This window comes from Lycium barbarum, chromosome 10 (assembly GCF_019175385.1).
Source record: "Lycium barbarum isolate Lr01 chromosome 10, ASM1917538v2, whole genome shotgun sequence".
Classification (NCBI taxonomy): domain Eukaryota; kingdom Viridiplantae; phylum Streptophyta; class Magnoliopsida; order Solanales; family Solanaceae; genus Lycium; species Lycium barbarum.
In genome coordinates this window covers 124,693,161-124,699,069 of record NC_083346.1, presented here as the reverse complement: position 1 = coordinate 124,699,069, position 5,909 = coordinate 124,693,161, and the positions used below count along the sequence as shown (strand labels likewise).

Below are 5,909 nucleotides of genomic sequence, written 5' to 3'. Positions count from 1 at the left end.
AGCATCTTACTATTTAATTTGTGTGATCACATCATATTTAAGACTATTAGAAAGGTAACACATTTATTAACATTTATTATATTAACGAACCTAATTAGATATACACGGTTGAAACTGTTAATTAATTTGTGTGAAAAGCAAGTTATGTTATTAAATTACATGTTGTCTCTTAACATTTACTTGTTATATGTTGCAGTTTATGGATTTTGGCCGTTATAGCTGAGTTGCAAATAAAACCTGCAAACTTTGTCATAGCCATTGGGTCTTCACTCTCTACCACCAATCTGTAATACACAGGCTACAAATTTTCATAGCAAACATAAAGTGAATCTTGTGATATATTTTCTGATTTTTGGAAGATCAAGAATCTTCAACGAATAGTGATTCCAACAGTATACGCATGATGTTACGTTCCAAGTCAAGGTACCTCTTATTTCATGCTACTGGTATACTTGTCTCGATTTTTTTTTTTCTATGAGGTGGTGTCTGGGATAACTAGAGGGCACCTTAACTATTTTACCATAGGTCCTTCCACCAAAGCTTAGACAGATAAAAAGATCAACTGACATTTTTCTGTTTCGGGTTTGAACACTTGTCTCCCACCATGGATTTATAGTCATCCTCAGTTTTATAGGATGACAATGTTTTATTTGGATCAAATATGTGTTCTTGAATTTCATTTGTTACTTTTGCGGTCCTGAATTTGTGATTCATGGGTTTGTGTTGTATCTTGTTTATATAATATTCGTTTGCATGATCATAAAGACTGAATCTTTGATGTTTTTCGAGAAATTATAGAGCTGGGTCCAATGATTCTGCAAAGAAGAGACATTCTTCAATCATTTCAAGAACTATTTCAGCATCAAAGCTTTGCAGATGTGATGCTTTGGGATCACAAATTGATTCAGGTGCCCTTGTTTGTCTTGAAAGAAAGTCCCCTGTTAAGCATCCGTCTCAGGTATTATTACCTTTTTATGCCATCTGCAACTAGTACTAATTTTGCAACTTTTATGTCAAAAAGATTAATGTTTAATTCAAGCACATGGAGATGTTAACGGTGAGGATTAATATAACTGGCTCCAACTAGCTCAGAATTGTGGCCTAATGATAGTTGTAGTGTCAAACCGACACAAAAAAGACTAATCGACTTCCATACTTAGAACTTCCCATTCTTTACTATGCTAAGGGAATAATATTTTTCACTTTATTCTTTTTACTCAAGTGTATTTTAGGGAATTATGAAAATAAATTCTTGATTTTTTTTTCATTTTGGGAAAGTGATTTTTTTATGACTATAGATAACGGTTTTGTCCAAAACTATTAAAATATTAGTGTTTTTGTTTTGTTTTTTGTGTGTGTAGACTCGGACCGATAGACTTGTTGTCATGCAAGAACAAATGGAGAAACTTGAGAAGGATTTGAGACAGACCAGAGAGCAATTAGGATATGTTGAAGAAGAAAAGAGCAGAGCCATTAATGAACTTAGTGAGATGAAACATGCAGCTCAGGAGGCCAACATGAAAGCAAGTGATGGAATATCAAGAGAATTCTATGCCGAAGTTAAGACTTTGAAGGAATTGCTTAATAACAAACAAGAAGAATCGAAGATCACGGACAAGAATATCGAGTCTTTGAAGTTGGAGCTCGAAAAGGCGAAAAAATGTGAGCTCAAGTTACTTGAGAAAGATGCTAGTTTAGGAAAAGCATTCAAGATTCGTGTAACGGATTGGTTGTCCGATTTTCGAAGAAGGGTTCAAGAATTAGAAGATGAATTGGAGAACAGGAAATTATCAGAGTCCAAAATATTTGATGCTTGGTTGTCAAAGACGAGGCAATTTGAACAAATCAAGATTGAACGTGAAGAATCCAAGCTCGAAATGAAGTTGGCAAATGAGGCTGAAGAAAAGAGCAGAAAGGCCTTAGATGATTTAGCGTTAGCGTTGAAGGAAGTTGCTTCCGAAGCATCTGAGGCCAAGAAGAAGCTTTGTGCTACACAATTAGAATTAGGACAAGTGAAAAAAGAGGCTGGAAATTTGAAAGAGATTATCAAAAGCACTAAGGTTAGATACCAAAAGCTTTTGGATGAAGCGAAAAAGGAAAAAGAACTATATAGGAGTACAGCAGAGAGATTGAAATTAGAGGCGGAGGAGTCACTATTAGCTTGGAATGGGAAAGAAATGAGCTTCATCACGTGTATAAAAGAAGTTCAGGAAGAGTGAGATCTTGCTCTACACAAGGCTACTAAGCTCAACGAGTCTCTTAAAACAGCAAGGGAAGTCTTCAAATTGAGAGACATCTTGAAGCAGACTATCAATGAAACAAATGCTGCAAAAGCTGCTACTGACTTAGCTAGGCATGAAAATTCTCAGCTCAAAGATGAATCTAGAGTATGAATGCATTGTGAATGAAGAACCTGCCACACGACAATGTCAATGTGAGTTAAATCTTTCCAAAGATCAGGATACCGAGAAGGACTGAAAGGCTATGTATCATAAATGTTGTTGCAATGAATACAGTAATAGGAATTTAATTAGGAGAAGAAAAACATTATTTCTGAACTTGGGAGAGTTGCTAACCTCATAGTGAGGAATAGTTTTCATAAGAAGGGACTATTGCCTCCAGGGGCGGAGCTACCTGGTCCCGAGGGGTGTCAAGCGACACCCCTTCGCCGGAAAATTACGTTGTATAGATATGTGAAATTCTGATTTTATACATATATGTACTACTATTGACACCTCTTGTAATAAGTTGAGGGCTTAGCCGAGTGGTTAAGGGGTGTCAAAGGTTCAGGCTAACAAGGTTGCGTGTTCGATCCCAGTTCGTGACATGCTTATTTTTTTTGACTTCAGTCATTGGCCTATTAAAAAAAAAAAATAACTGAGTTGAAAGTGAAACGACGACGGACTATATTTTTAATATAAAAAACGTGACTACTAAGAGTCAATAAGGGATTAAACAAATCCCCAATTCTAGAAAACAAAAGTGGATTGAATTAGGGATTAAACAAATCCCCAATTTCTACTCGTGCTTATACCTCTGTTCCGTCAATCGCTCGTCGTCGTCATGGCAACGGTAAGTTAGTCTTCACCCTTTATTTCTTGTTGTCTTTTTCTTTCTCCTCTCTTCAAATTTTCCTTTTTTTTTTTTACGTTATTTTTGTTTTGCACTAATTAATTTCCATGGTGAGTGATGTTGTAATGGGTTAAAAAAGCTCAATTTAATGTGCTGTACTAGTGTACTACAATTCTACAAAGTGGATTTCCGTTTCTCTTTTGTTTAGTCTGAAACCCAAAAAAAAAAACATTCATTCAATCTTAGTTTGTTACTCTTGTTTGGGTTAGATTTGGATTTTCTTGCCAATTGCCATCCAAATTTATAGGCCCAGCATTGACTAGTTTTGTGGTCAGTTTATTTTGATTTGAACGCATTTGATTTGTGCCATAGGTGTTAATCGACATTGTGGTTTTATTCAATCTTGTGCAATATTCTATTTGGTTTGGTTTATTTCTCTGAAAGTATTGTGGTGTGGCTATTTTAGCTGATTATTGCTATATTGCTACTTTTCTACTTCTAAGTAATTTTTATTCTATAATTCAGTCTCAAAAGTCACTAAAGAAGTATTTTCCAAAGTACCAAAATCAAATTTGGCCTCTCATAATCAACCTAATCGGGAAGAAAATGTCAATCAATCGGAAGTACCATTGCATTCTTCTCAAAGACAAGAAACTGATTTAGAGAATGTCAATCAATCGGAAGTACCATTGCATTAGTCTCAAAGACAAGAAATTGATTTAGATTCTTTAGAGTATAATCCGTTTTTTTTACATATTAGAAATGCCGTTTTTTTTTTATATTAGAAATGGGAGACTTGGGAGGCCGAACAAGGGGACGAACAAGGATATACTATGGTAATTCCCTGATTTACAAATGGGTATGCTGTGTCACAAAATAAGGACTTCTCTCCTGGTTCTTCCTCTAATTCCTCTGATCTTTTCTCATTTTGAGTTTCTAATTATTTGTTCTTTTCTGGCTCTGCTTCTGAGATTTGATGTATGCTTTTGGAGGTCTATTTTTTGTTTGATTTTCTTAGTTATTTTGTTGTGGTGTGATTGTCTTCCCCAAAACCCAAGCAAAGTAGCACATGTCTTCATCCTCCTTTAAATGCTAATGAATGACTGTATGGGTTGATGAAGTAACACACGTCTTCATCCATGTAAAAGCCCTATTCTCTCACTCTTCGTTCCACTCCCAATGAAGCTCTTCGCTTTGGTGAGTTTATTCTGCAATATCTTTGTTTCTTTTGTAATAGAATATGGGTCTTCACTCTTTCAAAGTTTGTCCATTTTGTTTTATCGATCATCTATGTTCGGGTGATCTGAATGAAATTCCTAGCAAGAATTGAAACCTGGCCTTTGCATAATAATGGCACACATATTGAAACAATCTATATATATAAAAAAGGAGATGTACAAACAATGTGGTTAAGCCAAGTGACAATCTAATAACAAGCCACTTGGCAATTTTAAGACAAAGTTTACAATGTTATGTAATAAGATTTATCTTTAATTGAAATATATAGTTTTTACTCAAATATTATTAATTTTAAATTGAGATTCCTTCTTATTCGTTACTTATCTAACAAGTGGTTTTGAATTTAGTTTGAGCTTACGTGATCTGAAAATTCGAACCTAAGTAATTAAAAACATTTACCCGTAAGTATAAAATGTATTTCAATAAGTAAATTAATGAGTATATTTTTTACGCGATAATTAGGAAAAACTCAATAAGAATTGTAATAAACTTTTTGAATTTGGATGAAAAAAAGTTAAATTTGAGTTACCAATAGATAAACATAATAGTATTGAAAATGTTACAAGATAAGAAATTAATTATTTTGTTTTTGTAGTATAAGTTTCATTCTACGGTAAAGAAGAAAAATATATTTTGTTGCCAAATAATTTTCTATTTTAACTAGAGACCAAAAAGAAAAGAAAAAATTCTACAAATTATGCACATTTCAGAACTCATGCATATATGATAACTAATTCAATTTATAGTATTGACTCCTAACCACTTCAATTACTCTAACAAATAATTTAGTACTCCTCTCAATGTCCGATAATACAATTTAAAATCAATAAAGTATGCATACAATTAATAATAGATAACTAATGAGGCTTTTTAAATTTTAAACCAAATTTTATAGGATAAAGGCTTGAGTTTTAAAACATATCAACTTCTATCGGTCTTTGGATCAATATAGGACTCTTCTTATATCACTACTCCTTAATTCTACAGATTTTGATTCAAATGCACAGATTACAGGAAAAGGGAGAAGATGTTATGAAACTAATTCGAATTTGAATTGAGTTAATAAAAATGTAAATTTGATTTTTAAATGAAATATAAGAATATATTAATTAAGATAAACACAAAATTTGATTTGAAAGAGATTTAAAAAAATTTGAATTTGAATTAGAAGATAACAAATCAATCTTATCTTCTATATATAAGGAGGACAGTAGGCTTGAATTAAGATGAAAATATTTTCCCATGATTGGTCGTGACTCGTGAGGGTGATAGAGATGCGGATTGTTATTTCTTCTTATTCTTTTTCCACTATTTTGCTCTTAGGAATGAATGCGTGGAAAACCGTGTCAATCTATTATCTGTGGTAAATAGTTAAAAAATAGTTTTACTTGGACCTCCCTTGGGATTAATCTACATTTCTATGCGAAATGTTTTTTTTTTTTTTTTGTCGTATGATGTGTAATTATTTTTTCCTTTTTTGATCGCATGAGGGATCATGATTTGCTTTATTTTGGTTTTGCAGTTATTTTCACATTGCAAATTTTACAGCAGCTTGGAGTTGGAAGTAGTTATTTATGGAATAGAGACAGACCGAAATG

General features: G+C 33.1%; 1 long non-coding RNA gene across 2 annotated transcripts; it reads left to right on the top strand.

Annotated features, from left to right (window-relative positions):
- The first annotated feature begins 2,783 nt into the window (after positions 1–2,783).
- Positions 2,784–5,909, top strand: LOC132614731 (uncharacterized). Of its 2 annotated transcripts, XR_009572427.1 has the most exons (3): positions 2,784–3,072; positions 3,858–3,908; positions 5,834–5,909. It is a non-coding gene; the product is annotated as an uncharacterized LOC132614731 (long non-coding RNA). The 2 variants fall into 2 exon arrangements; XR_009572426.1 differs by lacking the exon at positions 3,858–3,908.